Raw genomic sequence first — 21,442 nt, 5'->3', positions numbered from 1 at the left:
AGCCTTTGATGCAATTTACTTGGCTTTCTAAACCAAAGTATCCACGTTCTTGCTGATGCCTCCAAAGAACTCCACTAGAACCTTAAGGCGAGACTCTCTCACAAATGCTAGTTTAACTCTTCCCAAATAATCATACCTGCCCAAGTGGCCACCATTCCATTCTTCATTATAGTTTTTACCAAATAGCCTTACACAGATTTCAGATTTGCCTAGTACGGACCTGTAGTTCCCCTGACCTTTCTTGAAATGGTGATCTTACATACTACATTTCAGAAGATATTTCTAAATGTGCACCCCTTAGGATGTACAATTTAAACAATATAATTAGGTTGTAGAGCATGACAAGATAGAACAGGAAGCTGGTTGTAAGTTTTGCTTTTTGAGACAGTCCTGTAACTTGAACTATAACATAAGATGTTTTTAACAGTTTCAATAACCAGTCAAGAAAAAGGGGTTCTGGTGCTCAAGTCTGGTAGGTGGAAATCACAATGACCTTCGTGAACTCAAGCTCTCACTCACAAATTTCAGCATACAACATAATTTTGTACAGCTAGCAATCTCTATTCTAGAGGTAGTCAGAGCTGACATAGCACAGGAAAAAGCAGCCACCAGTCATACGACTTTGTGCTGTGCTCACAAGTTAAGCTGGAAAAGTAAAACTTACCAAAGAGCTCAGTAATTTCACTTGAAGGTCTGCTATGCAGACAGCACAAAGGAACTGGCTGTACTGGAGAAATTAACGGGGTGCCAGAAGGCAGGGACAGGTTTTAAATAGCAAAGTCTGTAAAATAAGCATGGACTAGGAGTCAGAAAATACTGGACTACAATAATCCAACTAGTGATTGATCATTTGGGCTTGGATAATCCTCTATCCTACCTCAATTTTTGCCTGCTGTAAAACAAGGATAATGCTTACCTGTATCGCTAACACAAGCCCCAAAAAGGGCAAGATGGTGTGAGGAAGTGTTGAAAAATTGCAGTGGCACATTCAAGCCAGAGAGAGGTTAGGCTAGATGGTCAGAGACTCACATTTGAGACAAATATACAACTCAAAATGGAGAGATATAAAGTCACTGAGAGAAAAGGGAGTCTTTCCAGCACATATGCCACATACTGAGTTTACATGGTAACTCTATACAGCAGTCCAAAGAACGTAGCAGAAGCCCAGTCCTGCCCTTAATCACACAGTCTGAACAACACTGCCTGGGGGTGAAAACTGTGACAAGGTTTAGCCCTTTTTTTTTTTTTTTTTTTTTTTGTAACCTTGGATTTTCATATGATTTATTGGTGCTACTCCAATTAAAATGCTGGTCTTGATTTCTGCGGTTCCTCTGCCCCTCATCCCAACCCCCAAAGAAAGACAAAAAGTAAGAAAGAATGTCCAATTTCCAAGCAGCAGCAAATCTTCTAACACACCCTATTGTTGAGAAACTGCTGCTCTATCTGAAAAGAAAATAACTTGATAGATTACTATAGCTTTACATTAAATAAAAAGCATCACTTACATTTAGTCAAGATGGCCTTTGCTACTACTGCTGTAGCTCTGATGCTGAATGATTGTATCAAATGACCCTACAAGCTAAAATACAAAAACCTTAGGAAAGGATAACTGGAGATACAGAATATTTAGAGTAAAAATAAAATATATATGCTGAGATAGATGCAATGGGTTCTGCTGTATTAAGCCTCAGGTAATACTCCATTATTTGTACACATGGGGGGGGAGAGACAGACAGACAGGCAGACAGCATTCAGAGAGCATGGAGTAAAGGACAATCTCCAGTGACAGAACAAAATCCTTTCTGAACTGGTCGGTAAGCGCAGCAAATTTGTTATTAATAGGCCTTTCACAACTTGCACAGCTCCAGTATGGAATATACTTTCAATTCAAGTCACATGTACCAGCTTTGTCTACACAATGATTTTAATGTACACTAATTACTTTATTCTGATCACAAACATTTCACAGAGTATTTCCAAGCCATTCTGCTAGGAGAGCATCCTTGCTAAGGAGGTAAGTACGTAGCCCTGCACTGGCTCCAGCTTCCTGTTCAGTACTTTAAGTGGTTCATTCACAGCGCTTTCTTCCCGTTTGTCATGCAGCGCGTTTTGGGATGCCTGCCAGAATCTATAAGAATTTTGAGATTTGATGTCAAATTTATGGACGGTTAAAAGCAGTCATGCATGATTTACAGCTACACATGATTGAACATAGTGGAAGGAGATGAAGCCAGGCAGTTAGTATCCAGAACAGTCACCTGGAGCACAATTTTTTGATTCAGGTGACTGGCAATAAATACTAGGTTCAGGCAGCAAAAGTAGAACTTCCTAGAAGTCTGTACAGCTTTTGCCCTGGAGCTGCACCAATAGAAAACTAATCTGGGAACTCCTATCAGCGTGATGAAATGTCATAACCGCGTAGATAGTCACCAAACATCTTTACCATTAGTCATGAGTAATCAGCCTATTACTGGCAGGGCAACTGAATCAGGAAGGCTCACAGTAGCACAGGGAGGTTGTTCCATGTCATGTCACTGTACCAGCAGTCACAGATAGCTTTGAAGGGATAGGGTTCCCAATTGGCACAAAACAGCCTGCAAGACACAAACCTGCCCCCCCTATCCTGTCTACACCTCCCCCAAACACACAGGCTTAGGACATCATCAACAACAGTCCTTCCTGACACAGTTTATCACAGTAGGCATTCACCAGTACTAATACTGCGTGGTATGTGATCAAAGACCTCTGTTCTGCAAGGTAATTTTTGCTCTCTATAATCCAAGCCATTAGTGCAATGAAGAGTTCTCCCTTCTTAAGCAACTTAGCTTATCCTCTGCTTCCCTCATTTATAAGCCTGCATTAAATGATGGGAAAAAAACATATGCAAGACTTTGCCTTGAACAGCTGCAGACTGCCAGTGTGGCAGGATTCCAGAAAGGTGGAAGGAAGATGGTGACAAAAATGATGGAATAAAAATACAGTCTTATGACTGTATGGTATGCATCAATGTTTCATGCATGTTATGGGAAAAAATCCTGCAGGGCAGATGGAAACATGAAATGGAGATGCTTTTTGGAGTCCTAGAGAATGTATTTCTTTAAAGCGCTTTCCAACAAGATGCATGAGCTCTTTCTACACTAAAGGAAAGTAGCTCTGCAGTAATAAGAAATTTGCAACCAAAACAAAGGTATATTTCAGTTTAATTTTATTTTTTAAACATTGTGAAGAGATGAATATTACAATATTTGTATGCTGAATTCATTTTTCAGACAGGCATTTAGGAAACCAATTTATTTATTTAGTTGATGGTGCTTTTTCAATGAAAAAATAATAGCCACAAAAACAAAGTAGGCAGTACAAGGAGTGCTCCTTTAGATAATGTGCATAAGATTCTGAATACTGTGAGGAAACATTTGTAACTAGCTTGGCTGAAACAGTGGTCTCAATATGAAATGTCTTTTACATTTTGCAAGGTAGGGGTACAGTGCTTGATCAGTGTTTTGTTACAACTGTTTAGCACCTTTGTATTGCCTGCATCTTGTCTCCTTCCAGAATCACATAATCCATTTCAATCTTCCAGGAATCTCCAGGAAACCCTCTTTTCACAGCTTTGCCTTTGCAGGCTCCTTCTGAGCTGAGCTGACAATTTCAAGGTTCAGATCCACCTTTCGTTTATCTTCTGAAATCTGACAGCTATCTTTTAGCTAATAATTCCCCTCTTCATATGGGCTGCATCATTATGTATGCTAAGAAAAATCAGAAAAAAAAAATGTTACTAGTCACCTCACTCCTTATAAACTCTATTTTTAAAATGCTACTTAGTTTCCCTCATCACCAAATTCAAATTCTTTCCTCACAAATTTTCTTTTCACCTTGTTCTCTTCAAAAATGCAAGATGCTTTTCAAATTATTTTCACATACTACATATACTGTTATAGGCTTTTCTGGGACGTATGTTGCAAGATAAGCTGGTTGCTTTGTTTTAAAACTTGAAATGGTAAGACACAGCTGGATCAACATTTGAAAATAAAGGTTGATTTTTTTGTAAAGAAAAAAAGTCATAAGACATTACATTCATAACTGCTGTTCCTTATGCTGGAGGGAATTAATCTCTGTCAAACTTCTGGGAGATACAAGGGCCTCGTTTATAAAGACAACAGGCAAATTGGGATAACACACTGCAAGGCTACCTATCAACAAGCTTAGTCTAAGAATGCTAGATGAACATTTCCAAAAGGAAAAAAAAAACAACAAAAAAAACCCCTGCTTTACCTTTCAATTTTTGTGTCAAACCTCCCCCACACAAGCACGCACACACACACACGCACATTCCCTTTTCACCCATTTTCTGGCACCTACTGTAAACCATATTGCAAAATTAAGAAAATTCTATGGTAGTTGTTCTATATACAGAATCCCACTATAAAGTTTTAAAATAGTAGAGCAATCTGAAATTCAATCCCAGAAAAAAAATTGAGCACGGTTTTATATCTGAAACTGCATTAAGATTTATAAACACCCCATGCACGACCAAGGTCTGGAGCAGGGGGCAGCACAGCCAAAACTGGGGGTGACTGCAATTGGTGAAAAGGAAACGAGAAGACCCAGCTGAGAAAGGAGGCAGAAAAATGCAACTTATATTTGGAACTGGCATTGCAAAGAAATAAAGCGTTAAAGCTTTAAGATGAGACTGATGAGAAGGACACTATTTCAACTTAGTGGGGAACAAGAGTAGAAGAAACTCAATCTGAAAAAGGCATGAGCATGAAGTGTGGCCAAGAGTTGTGGTATTTGCAGGGTCAGATACTGAAAAGATAAAACTACAGAACCTTATGTCACCAGCACAAATGTCACAGATGACCCTAGGAAGAGGTTAAATTTGTATTTCTTGAACTGAAGGACTGATCACATGGGCAGAGGGCAGGGACAAGAGGTGCAGGAGCAAGAAATGTAAAGAGTTCCATGTAGCTCCATCTGTCCTCTATGTCTGTGCCTCCCTCAGGATACGCACTTCTCCCTACTCTCCAAATTCTCTTCCTCTTGCACCCTGTGAGGGGCGCAGCACTTTCTTTGAGAAAGGCAGAGGCTTAGAGGTAAGCAGTAGCACTGCTGTGGCTTGGTTAGGACACCTGGTTAGGCTAGCTGGCTAGCAGAGCTGCTTTCTCCTCCCAGCTCTGTACCTTCCCCGCAGTCCTGGGGCTCCCCAGCGAAGATCGTGAGAGGGCAAGGTGCTCAGTGGCTGCATCAGCACCACCTGCAGGGTCACTTTGCTCTGTCTAGAGAACTCCAGCCTTACCAAATAGGGCGAGGTAGCCCTGGGATGGAGCTGCAAAGACTTAGGCGGTGAAGACAACCTACTGCCATTCCCCATGGGATGGATCTCTTACACAGAGGATAGAGTGTTCAGGTAGCGAGGGAAAGGAGGGAAAGAAATGGAGGTACAAACGAGCTGACACAATAAAGATTTCAAGATATCCTTCAGTAAACCAAAGTTCATAATTGGGCTAAGTTAGCTCAGTAAAGACTAAACAGAACGTACTAGATTTGACATCAAGATCAGGGTGAGGTGGGATGGTAGAGTGGGATATCCATAGTAAAAGCTGTTGCGTTCCAGATGACAGGGTAACAGAAATGAAGGCACATCGGGGTAGCAGTTGGAGCACAGAAGTTTGGAGATGGCCAGGAAGTGATTGTGTGTAGGTGTGGACGAAACCAATACTTAAATAAAGAGGTATCTGATCTAAGCTGGAGGACTGCTGAGCTCAACGGCAGGTGGAAGAGCCACTACCTGACCCAGAGAGCCCTACCTCAGAAAAAGTAGCTTAATCCTGCTGTGAAAATATTGTGCAATTGAGCATGCAATACTTACTGGATTGGTTTCTTTCTCCAGCCTCTGCAGGATTCCGTATTTACTTCCTGGGTATTGCTCCCACCTGATGAGTCACAGTGCTTCCTGCAGCCCCAGGCCCCAGCCTGGTCAGATTGCATGGCATTCGTGATGCTACCGAGCTTTAATTGCTGGGCATTCACATGCGTATCTTGGGGTCCTGCTGTTGCACTGTGCACTATCCGAAAAAAATCACATTCCTGGATTTGGTGGCAATGTCATTTGCAAAACAGTCCAGAGAATTTATGATGCTGCTCAAGAATCCCGTTGTGTTTCTTGGTCTTCTATTTCCTTTAGGGTCCTTTGTGTTGGTTCATCCCTGGAGCCAGATTTAGGCGTGCTCTTTCACTTTCTTTTATACAAGCAGTGACCTGCAAAAGTCCGTCCTATAATGATTCTTATCTGGGTAGGGTCAAACATACATGAATCAGAGGTGTGTGGTCTTTACAGACTCTTCATAATTGTAGTAACTCATCATGACCATCATCATAAGGAAGAGTAGTCTTGGCTGCCTGCCAACACTTATATACCATTTACCTCCAATCAACATGATCTTAGAGTAATGAAGAACATGGGTAATGCGCTGGTATAAAAAAAATACAGTATAGAAATTCTATCATATCACATTAACAGGAATTAACTTACAGAAGCCTCAGAGTGTAAATTAAATGATGGCAAAATGCATTTATTGCATTTGCTGCACTTACTGTAGTAAGTAGTCTTTCTTAATAAACCCCTGAGAACTAAGTTCAGCATGGACCCAAGACACCGTAAGAGTGTCACCTAGAGACACATGGATTTTTTCAAAGTAATGTCCTACTGTAGACAAAGCCATAGTAAGTTGCGCTTATTATTTCCCAGTGATAGACAGCCTAGAACCTCTTTTCCGTTACCTCCCTTTTGTTACAATGAAACAAGTCTACCTACTATTTGCTTAAGTGAATACTATGCTTCCATACTCAGAAAAGCAAAAAAGGATGTAAAATAAGAAAATGCAATATTTCTTTCATGCAGTTTCTTTCACTAGTGGAAATCTTTCAATATACAAGAAGAATATCATGCAGAAGGCTAAAAAAAAGAAGCAAAACATTACTTGTCAGCCTCTGACTTTAAAAGCCTACTCTAATAGATAACAAATGTTTTTTGGCAACTGTAGTAGTTGTTTTCAAGTATGTCTTCTCAAAGTCACTGAGGTGCCAGAAGAACAGGTCAGGTGAACAGATATTTCAGATCTACTAAATCCTAGTCCCATCTCTCTCATTCTCCTCTGTAATTCTGAGCAAAAGGAGCTAATATTTACTGCACATCAGCTAGGGTGTTTTTATCAACTCCCAAACCTTGCTTAAATAAAGAGGCAAAACCACTCAGCTACATCCGTCTCCCTCCCTGCCAAGCATTCTCTTCTCCTGCAATCTGACACGACAGTCCCTAGTTTCTGACACACAGCTCTACCCACGCTGCTATTGCAGATTCTCCACACTGTCCAACAGCAAGCACAGCGTTACAATCCTCCTTCAAAGGTTTCACCTCTCTGATGGCAAGACCTGAGCAATCACTTCAGTTCTTTACTGCAAAAGTCCATAGAGTGTTCTGCACTATGAATTAAGTGTTCAAGCTTTCTATACAGGCTGTTCTTTATTTACTAAGGATTGGATGTCAAGAAGACACCACTACAAACAAAACCAGTATTTATTCAGAAATATCATTAGCAATTTACAGGAAAATATAATAAACTGGCCATATACGAATCTTAAGATGTCCATCAGCTGAAGTGCTTAGCGGCTAACTGGGTATTTCAGCTATCTTGATTAAGCTCAGTATTGCATTAAATGCTGTAAGAGAGCGACAGATCACTAATGCCAAGTTAGTCATTTTCAGTAACAGTTCTCATGGAATTTTTTCCCTCTAAATAATCAAAACAATTGGTCATTGGACCTTATAAGGAGAAGTGCCATACTAAACAGAATTTCATAAAATACGGCTGTTTTAACTTCAGGACGCTCTCTACATATCTACAGCACCTGAATTTTGGAATTGCCTTTTTTTAAAAAGCAACAACAACAACAAAAAACAAGTAGACAAGATAATACTACTAAAATAACCTGCAGAAGGGTAACTTGGGCACATTATTTCTTCTGTTCTAATAAAAGACATTCAATCAAACCGCAGTATAGCAAGTCTCAAACTAATAAACACAAACACTTTATTTTTTAACAACAAAGTATAAGCCTGTGAAATTTACTGCCAGAAGACAACATATACACATAAATGGATCATCCAGAATTACAATATGATTTTAAGAGGGCTTCAGAAAAATAATACAAATCCTCTTCTTCCAAGACAAAATCCAAACCAACAGAGAGTTAAGAGAGAATTTTTCTTCCCTGTATCTTATAATGATATTGACTACAGAAGCATCTGACAGCAGCTAATATCAAGACAACACACAGGACTAGACAGAACAGTAGTCTGAATTCCTATGTCATATCAGATCTACGGAGGATAACTCTTTTGTGAATTCCAAGTAGCAGTGTCCCATCTCTCCAGAGCATCTTTTGAAACATGTAGTTGAGCTTGCCTTGAATATAGCTGAGTGTGTTTTAAGACCTCGGGCACTGGGATACTTGCCAAGTCACAACAAATATGTATACATAACCTAATTTACTTAAATTTTGAGTGGAAACTCTGTGCCCTTTAGATATAGCCCTCAAGGCTACGAATAGCATTCTTGTTGGACAGGATGAAGTTTCCCTGTAGAAGTAATAACTGAGCTCTTCTGGCAACTAACCACATCTCCCCAGCTTCTCTCAAAATCAAACCAAGATCGCAGAAGAAGGAGGGACAGGGATGAAGACGAGCTGGGACAGGGGCAAAAGAAGAGCAATGAAGAGGAAACATAGACAAATTATAGGTGGATTATGAACAACAAGGCTCTCTTAACTGGACAATTATAAGAAAGAAATCTCTTTCCCCTCCCCACCCCTGGCCCCTGCCATTTTCTTTGTCAGATAAAGTTGGTTAAACCCAGAGAATACTGTGAAGAAGAGGAGAGGACCTAAAAAGATAAGTGAAGCAAAGCAGAAGCAAGGCAGCAATGCTAACGATGTGCAAGGTAACATTCACTGTTCAAGGTATTTGAACACAGAGAGGATTATTTACAGTCTTGCTACTGTCACCTTTTCTTAGGAAAAAAGAAAAAAAAATCTAAAAGTAGAAAGCATCCAGAAAAAAAAAAAGCAATGAAATCCTCTGAAGACTGTCCTGGCTTGCATGGATAAAAATAAACAAAATAAAAACTCAAACACTTCAGTATATAGATGAATAAAAACTAATAGGGGCATATCTGGGCAGTAAAGAACAGTAAATAAATAGTTTGTGTTGCCTTCTGAAACGGTAAAAGAAAAGCAGGTAATCACCAAGTCTGAAATTTCATATAGCACTTGTTTCTATGACCTACGAACTTTGTTTAGAAAAGCTGAACAACTGGATAAATTTTAATACAAGATCTTTGCATTTGGACTCTTCAAAAAAAATTTCCCTAGCAGCCTTACTTCCTACCATTAACCAGTCAATTAAAATACAATATCCTCTAATCCTTTAAAAGACACTTGGTCTAACTTTTGCACGCAACTATAGACATACCTGAAGTGGATCTGGTGCGACGTACACCACTTGTCTTAGTAGGATTTTTAAGTCATAACAGATAACCACAAATTTCAGACTGCAACTGTCCCACATTTGAATAGCCGAGGGCAGGCGAGGGAGATGTGGAGACTCAGGCCCACACTATCAGTGTTCCTAAGCGCGCGCACACACACACACAGAGAGAAACAAAAACCAAAAACAAAACAAAAAAATCTTGCAAGCCCGGCACCCACCCAAGCCTTCCATCACTAAGACCTCAGGAGAAAGTAACACACAAACTCAGCTGCAGAAACTGCATTTCTTTCCTGCCCCCATCATATCACAGGCGTGTGCAGAAGTAAAGCAGGCTACACATCCCCTTCTCCTGCAGAGAGCTGGAAGCTCGTCTTACTAAACCACACTTGTTGCACATTACTGAGCACACACACTCCACTTACTTCTGGTGAATGTCACCTGCCAGCCTCCCCAAACATACTGTTTTCTCCCAGCACAGCCAATTAGCACAAGCTGCAACCGTGACTAGTGTTGGGGGAAACATCTGCTAACGGGATGAGTACAAATTGGCCAGAAAGAGTTAAGGTTATGGGACAGAATGGCTAACAAAAAAGGCTCAGTGCTGACAAGAACAGGCACAACGGCCTGAGGATTTCAACATGTCTCCTTCTAAAATCATTAGCTTACCGAAGCAGGGAGGTGCTTCTGGTCTTTGTCCCAAATAGGAGCTCTGAATAAGTCAGCTATGTGTATTTTGTGTATATCACTGCCACCACAGTTGGCACAAAAACTTTACTATTTTTCCCCAAAAGCTTGCATTTGCAAAGGAGAGGGCTCATATTTACACTTCACTTTAATTACAGGGCCACAGAAACCAGCACTGTGAGGCCACACTACCTTTTTTTCTTTAAACACTAAAGAATCGCTCAGCAGTTACCTTCTCATCTCTGTATCCAATCCCCAAAGAAAAAGGCAAAAGCCGCTATCTCCACAACTAGCTAACTCCACTCACTAAAGTGAGCGTCTTATTTACTGCAGGTCAGCTGCTGGGCAGAGGCAGACATGCCGTGCCATCACCCCAAGCAGGCTGGGTGCAAGCCTCTACTGCTCAGTTGAAGGCTGGGCTCTGCAGCGAAAGCTTGGTCACGCTAATACAACCGACTTTGCGGCAGGTTATGCTACCTCTGGCACAGCACTTTGGCTAACGCTTTGGGGTTGGATATGGACACACTATCAGCCCGGAGCAAGGGCTGACAAGAACATTGTTATTTTGGAGTTGCCTCCACATTCAATCAGTTTAAACTAAGCTCCAGGGCTTCCCCTCTCCTCCCTTTCCTTCTCACACTGGCAGTTGTCTGACCACACACTGTACCAGGTTGGGGAGCTAAAGCAGCCAAGAGTTAACCCTACAAAAAACGTGGTTTGTTTCACGCAGCCTAGGCCTTTGAAGTGGCCTGGTGCCAGAAGGAGAGAAGGTGCAGAGAAGAGCCATTTCAGGTGAAGGCAAAAGCAGGGCCTACTGCAGGCCTAACTCAAAGTGTAAATCACCAAGAAACTGCATCTATGGATTTCCTGTAACCTCTTGTCTTTGACCACACTGCGTGTCAGTCCAGGGTCAGGAACAGCAGAAATGTTAGTACCTGATAAAGAGAAATAGACTTGACATCACCTCTGGCTCGTGATCACAAGAGCCGAGAGCGGGGCAAGGGTACAGTCCCCATAGAGCAGAGCGAGCACAACGGGTCAGCCCTTGAGGAGCATCATGGCACTGCAAGATGCTCTCACCTAACTAGCGGTGACAAGAGTATTAAATGACTAAACTCGTTATCAGAGGCATGTATATTTAACTGAACAAAATAAGCTTGGTCAGAACGAAGTGTACCAAAATACCTACAATGAATAACTACTAAAAACAAAGAGATGCAGTGGGCAACTGTTTTAATTCACTGCTCCCACAGCAATTAGCATTACCTTTCACATTTAAATAATAGATCTACCTTCTGATTTAACAAGAAGCATGGCTGTCACGTGATGAGACTGAAGAGCCTCAGAACAGCATCAGATCCAAATAAATATTTTGCCTCAATTCAATATTAAAGAAAGGTGGGAAAAGGGATCTGGACATACAATGCATTATGTAGCATGGCATAAGGCTTGGAGTACAAAAGAATGAAAGAATGAAAACAGGAAGGTAAAGAGAAAATAAAATAAAACCTAGCTGATTTTTAAGAGTTGAACTGTGTCAAAGATCTAACTTCTTTCTTTGACATGACAACATATTCTTTAGACAAAAGAAGTGCAACAGTTCTAATCTAACTCAGTAAGAAAGGTGATATACTACCACGAGAAGCAGTTTGTTGAGCTGAGATGACAGGGGTTAGTTCAAGAACCATAAAGCAGGAAAAGCAGCAGCTCAAGAGGAGATGAGAACAGATTTCTTCCTGAAAGGTGAAAGGATGTTATTTTGGAATTTTGCCAAGATTGGTCTTCAGCCCTTTTTGATTCAGTATTTTCTCTTAAGGGCATAAAAAAAATCATAAATGAACAATACAAAAATCTGTGGAAAATACAAAACTACAAGGCATCAGCAGCACGGCACAGATTGAAACAGCCTCCAGGAAAAACTGACAAATGCCAAGGATAGCTGACACAGACATGGGACGGAAAGTAACAATAAAGGGCAGGGTAGACCACCTAGAGACAATAATTTCTGCTGAACGGTGAAGAATCATCACTTGGAAGTAATAGAGAAGGAGAAAATCTATGTATAGTCATTCTATGAACAGCTAATATAAGTCACTAGTGAAAGCTGGCTGAGAAAAGAAGAAAATATTATGATTCAAAAAAGCAACTGTATTTCCAGTGCAGAAGGGAACATAGAGATGCCATTATGGCAGACTAGCAAGATCTTGCTGAAAAGACCCTGTATAAATCTGGTAATACATAGTCACAAAAGATTTATTTGGTGTATCACAACAAAACAGCGGACAGAAGTCACAAAAGGTCTTAACAAATACACCAGAGAGGAAACTGGTAGGGTCGGCATAAAGAATAAATGTAAGTTTACTATGACTAAGCTTAGGCTGGAAATTAAAAGGGTTCTGAACAAAAAAAAAAAAAAAAAAAAAAAAAAAAAAAATCTTTGCTTTTAAGTGCACATGCCAAAAGATAAGGATGTGAAGAGCAGAAAAATGTAATTAGTTTGCAAGTGGATCTATGCAAGTTTACAAACAGACAGACAGATACGGTTGCCTATGACAGCCAGGCATTTGGCTCAGTGGCAGTGATCGAATCCCTAAATTCTCATCAGACCATAGCAATGGTCCCACTGGGGCAGACCAGGAGTCCATCCACCCGGCATCCTTGCTCCAGCAACAGCCAACAGCAGATCACAAGGAAGAAGTGTGTGACAGGGCAAGCATGTGGTATTTTGGGAAAGTATCATCATTTGTAGTTTAGGCACTTCCTAAGCCAGATGGATTTAATAGCCCATGGCAAGAAGTTCCACAGCTTCCTTACATGTTTTATTAATAACCACTTTCTTTCAGCTTGTTTTGAACCTGTCACCTGCTATTTAAGAGAGACATGGAGCTACTGGAGAGGGTCCAGCGTAGGGCTACATAGATGATCAGAGGACTGGAGCATCTCCCCTGTGAGGAACGGCTGTGAGAGCTGGGCCTGAACAGCACGGAGAAGAGAAGACTGAGAGGGGATCTTATCAATGTATACAAATACCTGATGGGAGGGTCTCAAGGGGATGGGGCCAGACTCCTTTCAGTGGTGCCCAGCCACAGGACAAGAGGCAACAGGCATAAACTGAAGCACAGGAAGTTCTGTCTGAATACGAGGAAGAACTTTTTTTACTGTGAGAGTGACAGAGCAGTGGAACAAGTTACCCAGAGAGGTTGTGCAGTCTCCTCTGGAGATATTTAAAACACGCGCAGATGCAACCCTGTCTAACATGTTCTAGGTGACCCTGCTTGAGCAGGCGGGTTGGACTAGATAATCTCCAGAGGTCCCTTCCAACCTCAACCGTTCTGTGATTCTCTGATTTGTTCTTCCCCTCAGTGAATGATTTTGTTCCTCATTCATCCCATCTATACTGCTTATGATTCCCCGGTGACCTTCTGCCTACAGTATGAAACTTGTATGAATTTTCCCTTTGTAATCTCTTTTCCAGGCTGAAAGGTCCAACTCTACTTAGGCCTTCCTTGGATGGAAGCTGTTTCACTACTTTGATAGTATTTATCACCTTGTCGTGTATTTTCTCCATTTTAGGTATATCTCCTATGACAAGATAAGGCAACAGCCACTTACAGCATTCAAGACACTGACACACCATGGATCCTTGCCTGTTTTTATTCCTTTCCTAACAACTCCCAACTTTCATTAAGAACTACAGAACAATAAGCTCAACATCTACATCAGTCAAATCATTAGAAACTTTAATAAGAATAGGCGGGGACAGATGAATAAGTATGACATATTAGTGAAGAGACAACTCAACTTTTGGAACAGGATCTCAAGCTCCACAAAGCAAGTGGAGTCCCCTGAAGGAATCAATAAACATGTAGATAACGGGTATCAGCTGAAATGCCAGTATATCTGCATTAAAATAGGTAGAGACTGACAGATGAAGGTGAACAGACTGGTAGTAACTGCCTCTTCCAATAAAAGAACTGGAGACATCAAATGAAATTACCAGAATGCAAGTTCAAGAAGAAAAGATGCTGGATCTTCACATCTTTATGCTATGGTTCTTGCAACAAGGTCTTTAGACACTTCGAAGCTTACAAAGGCTCAAGAGGTCACTGGGAGAGTTCATGGAAAAAGTCCACTAAGGATTAGTTAGCACAGAAATACCATGTCTGGTTCAGGAAACTCTTGACCAGCAAATTGCTGGAGACTGAGAGATTACTCTGGGAAAGCTATCACTATATGGTTGCTCCGCTCCTGCGTTCTAAATGGATTATAAAGACAATAGTTTTCAGAAACTAGTCCTAGTAATCTCAGAACAGGTTCTCCTGAAAAATGCCACAGAAACTTAATTCTCAGAAAACCACAAGAGCCATTTACTTTGTTTTCACGCTGCATTTTATCCTGTGCATGCAGAGCAGGCTCTCCTGTTTTGTTATTGAAGTGCCTATGGTACAAATGCCATGATGTATGCTGGACAAGCAGTGCCTCTCCATCACAAGAGCCAGAAACCATGTACAAGCAACTAGGTATTTCACAAGGGTACAGACTGGCTGAAGGGCAGGATTTCTTAAAGTATCCAGAGCCTGAGGCAAAACATCAAACATACTAAAGAGCATACCAGAACTCTGTATAAATATGTTCCATTGTCAAGATCCATGTATAAGTTTCCAGCCAGCAAACTGGCTTATGAGCTCCCATCTGCAGGATGCATACAGCTCTGAGAACTAGCATCCCACTCTGTATTTTCCTTCAGTGATCTAGGGCCTGAAAAGCAGGATAGACCAGGAGTGCACATGGCAATGATTAAGAGTAATATAACTTGGCTTTGCCTAAGTGAGGGACAGTTGATTTTACTATTTGATACAACAGCAGTAGTGGCAGCCACTGCTGTTAAATTAACACCCAAAATTAAACAGTATGTGTATATGTAACTGCAAGCATTTTAACTTCATCCCCTTGTCTTCATGCCTCTCATGTTCTTTTTCTCAAAGTAACACTGTAAGCTTGTCAGGGGACAAATGCCTGCTGTGTTTTCTTTTTCAGGCCCTAGTACCCTGAATCCTAAAAATGGACACTAAATACATATTTTTTTAAAAGACAGGAACAAAGCAACACAACTCCCAAGGCCTCCTTTAGTTCTATTTATTCTTACACAGACATCACTGCTTAGAAACAAACATTCTTCCTGTCCACTGCTCTCCTGTGAAAGACTACAGTATCTATAGTTACTGGAGAAGAGTGCTTTAGTTATCTAGGCCTCAATCCTTCCTAGGCTTTATTTTTAAGCTTGCCCCAGAAGGCTTTCTTTCTCAGAGGATACCACAACCAAGATTTCTCTCTTTTCAAAGGCAGCTACTGAAATTCTCTCTCGTCACTGGGAAGCTCATCACTCCTTAAAAGGATCAGATACCGCGATCATAACAGAAACTAAAGAGCTAAAGAGTCTCTTCAGATCAGCTTATTACTTTCAGCCAATTTGCCAGATCTCCACTGGTGCAAGGAAAGTGGTGAGACTGCAGCTCTAGCCTTTAGAAATGCTATCACAGAGTACAGGATGAGCTTTTCAAAAACAGCTGGCAACTTCTCCCCAAACCATTTTTTTCCCTTTTCTCAGTTGTGGGTCTTCCTGTCAGCAAGCATATTGGGCAGGTGGCACACACCATCACAGAAACACTCACAAAATTTTCTTGAGGACAGAACCAGCTTCAGAATCACCCCTCAACTTCCTTCAGAATATCCATGTTTTTTAACAGCTCTAAGATAGAAACACAATGATGATCCCCCCCTCAAGAATGGAGTTGCATGAGGAGCGAGGAAGAAAAGGACTGTATTGAGTAAGCTACTGCCCATTCATTTCATACTTTCCAATTCCTATCTTTCTTAAAGATGCCAGCTTAAAGGAGGCAATCTCACATAAGCATGAGCTGTTCTTACTGGCTGGCTGTTTCCCTCTGGCCATTGGGAAATCAAATTCATTAAAGAAAATACTGTACTTTTGGCTACATGTAGCTTCAGAGCATTCCTCCTTGGGAACCACAAGAAGACACTTCCCCTTTGGTTCAGCAGGGATCAGCCGAAATTTGTAGCTCAAAAATTTGGTGCATAATTCTGAAATGTACAAACAAGCAAACAAGACAAAGTCCAAGTTCACACAAATATTCTCTCAGGGCAGCAGTTTGTGTATTATATTCCCAGCTGTGCAAAAGGTGTGCTGAACAAACAGAGTGTGCTGAAGAAGCAAGGGAAGCAGCTCAGCACAAGCTGTGGAGGTTCCTCCACTGTGCCAGAGAGGTCAAAGCCCCAGAAACTGCTGTCACATACAACACAGAACACCAAAACCCAAGATCTGAAGCTTTTTTGGGGAGATGGACGTTTTTGTTGTTTAAATTCAAGAGAAGTATTAAGAACAGCACACAAGAATCCACTGAAGCAAACAAGCAGTTACTGTTTTCACAGGATCAATATATTTTGCAGGTATATCTTTGGCCACAATATGCTAGCACTTTATCCATAAGCTACTTATCAATACACAAGTATCTCCTTATTGCCTGGTACTCCTATGTCACACAGCACCATCAGACTAAGCAGTGCAGAAATAACACAAACATTTTTTCTTTTGCAACTGATGAGTAATGTGTGACTGAAAAACGATGAAAGCAGAGTAGGAAAAAAAGAAAAGCAATTTGGTACAGGAAAATAGTACGTATTAAAAAAGTAGTAAGGAAATATTCAGAAAATGGTGAATCAAAAGAAATAAGAAATGGAAGAATTCCTATGAATCAAAGATTTCAAAATACTAATGAATAAGAGACTTAATTACAAAGAAACATAAACATATGCAAAAATAAAAGGGACAGATGAACAAGATGTTTTTATAATGTTATTAAAATAATGGCTCACTTTGAGAGAGTAGTTTTCAGATGCACTGACAATTTTAGACAACCCTACTTTATGTTATTCTTTTTATCTCAGAGATACAAATGAAAACTCTTAGTATGGAAAGCTGCACAAACTTGGAATAAACATGAAAGAGATTAACAATACAGGAAACAAGTCATTACTAGACAGCAAAAGAGAGAAAGTAGAAATCCAGAGACCCTGAAGCAGACAAAAAGAAAAACAAACTGTTTAATCTTTTGGAGGGCAGTAGGACACAGTGAGTAATGCTAGGAACACACACTCTTCTGGTATTCTTTCACTATAATGAATTTATCAAGGGCTTGACCTCCTGTCTGCCTTGTCTTTTTAAATATAAAAACTCCTCTTTAGTAAATGCATTCTCATCTTTAAAGCATAATTCTGGTCTGAAAGTTGACACTAAAAATAGCACCAAAGAGCTCCATATTCATGTCTTCTTGATTTCTGTATCAATTTACTTGATCGTAACATGCAAGCTTATGTCTTCTGGTCCTCAAGATTGAAAGCTCTTATGAAGTTTACTTCTACAGAGGTATTTGCAGGGTGACAGTTTTGAGTTTACATTCATGACTACTAGTCATAAATCATTCTGTAGCTGTAAATATAAATGACAAAGCATTCATAAATTCTTAGCAACTTTCTTAAGAAAGGTAGATATCTGTGTAAAAAAAATAGATTAGAGAAACTCAGGAAAAAATAAAAAGAGTACTATTCCATTAATCCATACTGGCATGCCAGGAAAACTTAAAGACAATTTGGAACAAACTTCATAAATTCTTACAATTAGGAAATACATGAGGAATAACATCATGAATAAGTCTTCAAATTAGCAAGTGACCAAGAAGTATACGCTTTGCCAATTTCAGTTCAAATCAAAATACTTCATGATACAAACATATTTTTAGTACTTCTACAAATAAATGAATTCTTTGGAATAAAATTCTTCACTCACTAACATTTTCATTTTTTCCTGCAGTGTCAGAAACAGCCATTTCAGGATGATTTTTACAAGTCTGCATATTTAAAGGGACAATTAATATGTAACCACATATGATGTTAGGCTGTTTCAAAAAGGACAAAAATCTGCTAAATACATATCTTGAAAGAGTTTTTTTTTTTTTTTTTTTTACTTTGAAGACCATCTAAACTAAGTGCTGCACTATGGTAAATAAGGTTATTTACTTTATTTTCTTATGCCAGTTATTCCATTGTTGGCTGAAATACAACTTCATTTAGCAATAGCTTGGACCCCTCAGTAAGAGAGTGTGTACGTAGTGGCTCTCTAATCTTGCTGCCCAGCTGCTAAGACAGTCACATGAGTCACTTGCTGCCTTTAGAGCAACACACACCACTTGCTGAATTTAGAGACATTCTTCTTTTCTGTATCGGCCATACATATAAACTGAGTAATATCCTACCCTAATCACACACAAAACAGCTTTTTTTTTTTTTTTAATTAAAACTGGTGAGTTAAAAAACTTTAACTACTAATGTAGTTAATAACCCAGCTGCAAAAAGTGATTTATGTGCTGTTTTTCAGCATTATCATTTTCACTCAAATTAGGCTAACTTTAGGAATTAATTTGAATGCAGGTAACTCCAGCTAATTATTCCGTGAAAATACTGCCTTAGAAGAATGAAGTATCCTATCTGCTGGGAAAACTGGATATATAGCTTCAGAACAAAACAATTTACAGCATTTCCTTCCTTTTCAGGATTTTAAACTGTGACTGTTTGGAACACAATCTTATTCCACAGTCTATTTAAAATCAATCTACATAAAGATTAGCATAGTTACTTCCACACAGTATGTTGTTCGTCTGAAACATAAAACTCCTTGTTGAAAATATTATGATTATTAATATAATCTATATGCACTCTTTAGAAAGTATTTTAACCTACAACTAGTCACAGCCTTACGACAGAACACTGTTAGGATGATGCTCTTTCAGCTGTTATTGTATACTCAGTGTGGGCCCTACCATGTTTCATTTTACTTGTTCCCACTGTGCTGTCTTCTTTCCCACATACTCCCTGTCTCTCACTATTGCACTATTCCTTGCAGATGGCTGTACATGTAAGTGATCAACAACACAAAATGTTGTGCTGTGGTTGTACTTTTCATAGACTACTTGGGTAACAAAAGAACCTTACTTCAATTTAGAGAGCTAATACCACCAAAGACGAGAAGTCTTTCAGATTATATGAAACACACTTCTCCAGTTCAAAAACACATTGGCCTAAACTGCAGAAGGTGTTTTACTGTATCACTAAGAAATGTATCAATCCTTACCTAACTATTAGTTTCAAGTAGGGCCAAGTTTGCCTCAAAATGTTCTCAGACTTCTTGCCTATGGCATACCACAGCAGGTGATATCCCAGCTCACCAGTCAGGCAGCAGCAGATTTTCAAGTTCAATAGTCTAACCTGTCAGATAACACTAAGTAGAGCTCTACAACTAGCCAGAATAGAACATCAAGTAGTAATAACTAAACTAAATGTTTATCTCATGTTGTACCATTTTGAATTAGCATATGTAAAAGTAAAGGAAAATGGTTATTGCTAAGCTCTCTCAGCAAGCTTTGCACTGTAATCACACCATAATTCACCTAAATATATGCAAATTATTTGTCTTCATCCTTAATAACTAAAAGATTTTAGTCACAGAGGAACAAAGTGGCAGCCAATCTGTAGTCAAATGTCAGTCTAATACATACCTGTATCCACTATTCTTACAAATAATACCAAGGATTTCTGAAGTCAAAAGATTAGACAGAACTGTATTTTTCAGTTGCTCTTTGTGCACTTTACAGAATTTTCTGCAAAGTCAGTATTACTGTTTTCCATGTTTGCTTGACTCTTTTACAGAGTCTGGTATATAATTACAAAAATTGAATGAAGAAAATGCAACTGCTAAAAACACAAAGCAGCAGACAAACTTGGGACAAAATTAGCAACTGAAACTACTACTTCAGATGAGCTTCAAAGTCTTCAATGCATCTAACACAAATTCTTACCCTTCTTTATCTTTCACATAATCAGTAAAGCACTCCATTCAGATATTTGGTTACCACAACATAATATTCTGTATTAAAATTAGGAATTGTTACCTCCCACACACGCTCTCAGAGAAGTTTTCAGCATATGTCATTTTTTGTCAACAATCTGTTGCAAATGTCCAGAGTACTTAAAACCATACCATACTGATATATAAAGCAATTCTTGGAAACAGAGGCTGCAACTTGGTAGTGCACATATTATACATTATATTAAAGAAGCCTCTCCTCTTAAGAATTCAAGCTTATGGATGTATTTCTGTAATAACCTGAAACCTTTCAAATGGCCTCTAGTAAGAGACAGCTGCCTAGTATAAAACATTCACTAGAGAATGATGTATAAAGGCTTAGTGGATTAGTATGTTAAAGGCATAATCTCTTTTGATGCAGCTATTTTTAAGTGATCTAAAAAAATTATGAAATATCAATTCTGTCTTTCAATAAACTTAACTTTTGATCTGCCGAGTCAGAGGTGCTAAGTATAATAATCACAGCAGAAGCGCAATGCTATCTGTATTCAATTGCGGGAAAAATCATGAGCACAAGTCTATGCAAAAAAAAAAAAGAAAAAAAACCCAGAATTCAATATTAAAGGCAAGTACCCCACAAGGAGACAGTAATTTTGACAAAATAAAATAGTTTTGTTATTGGGTACAATCTATAGTACTAGAAAGTCAAGTCTAAAGCCACACAATATTTACATTAAAGCTCTGCAATATACACATCTTATACTGGATTATCAAGTGCTTTGTGTTACTAAATCGGTTACATATTGTTACATAACACTTAATTCTGAATTCAGAGTCACAAAAAAAGAAAACAAACTGTCTCACTAACCTTAGGAAGCACATTATCATACACTATCTGTATATAGTGATGCAGTGTAAGAGTTTTGTGTTTGTACATCTCCAAGTACCAAACAGGGCAGGGTTCTGAATATCTCAGTGTACCTGAGATACACTGCTGAGATACAGAAGCTTTTCACATCAAAAAATGCCATAGATGTATATGGAAATGGCATATAAAAATGCTTTGATTTAGTTCTGATGTTTTTCGTTACTGAAAAATAGATTTTTCTAAATGTACATTATATAGTATATTCATAAATGTATTACTACACAAACATTCCCTTACTGAGGGATTCAAGCTGTTGCTAAATGAAGCCATAACCCCCATGACATCTAAGTTTTATTCAGTTGGTTGCTGAATATCATTGCTTTAGTGTGGTAGTTATTTTTATTTG

At 39.3% G+C, this 21,442-nt stretch overlaps 1 protein-coding gene across 3 annotated transcripts in view; it reads right to left on the bottom strand.

The window, feature by feature from the left end:
- Positions 1-21,442, bottom strand: part of PLAG1 (PLAG1 zinc finger) — a 46,949-nt gene that overhangs the window by 14,371 nt on the left and 11,136 nt on the right. Inside the window, exons 2-3 of one of the 3 annotated variants that reach the window (XR_009957497.1) lie at positions 5,870-6,258; positions 3,231-3,746 (exon numbers count right to left, since the gene is read on the bottom strand). The exons of the other annotated variants lie outside the window; for them this stretch is intronic. The gene's annotated coding sequence lies outside the window, so the exon portion shown is untranslated. Of the gene's footprint in view, positions 1-3,230; positions 3,747-5,869; positions 6,259-21,442 lie in introns of those variants that run through there. 3 annotated transcript variants of the gene reach the window in all.

This window comes from Rhea pennata, chromosome 2 (genome assembly GCF_028389875.1).
Source record: "Rhea pennata isolate bPtePen1 chromosome 2, bPtePen1.pri, whole genome shotgun sequence".
Taxonomy (NCBI): Eukaryota; Metazoa; Chordata; class Aves; order Rheiformes; family Rheidae; genus Rhea; species Rhea pennata.
The sequence above is the reverse complement of the archived record's forward strand: the minus strand, read 5'-3'. Positions and strand labels throughout refer to the sequence as shown.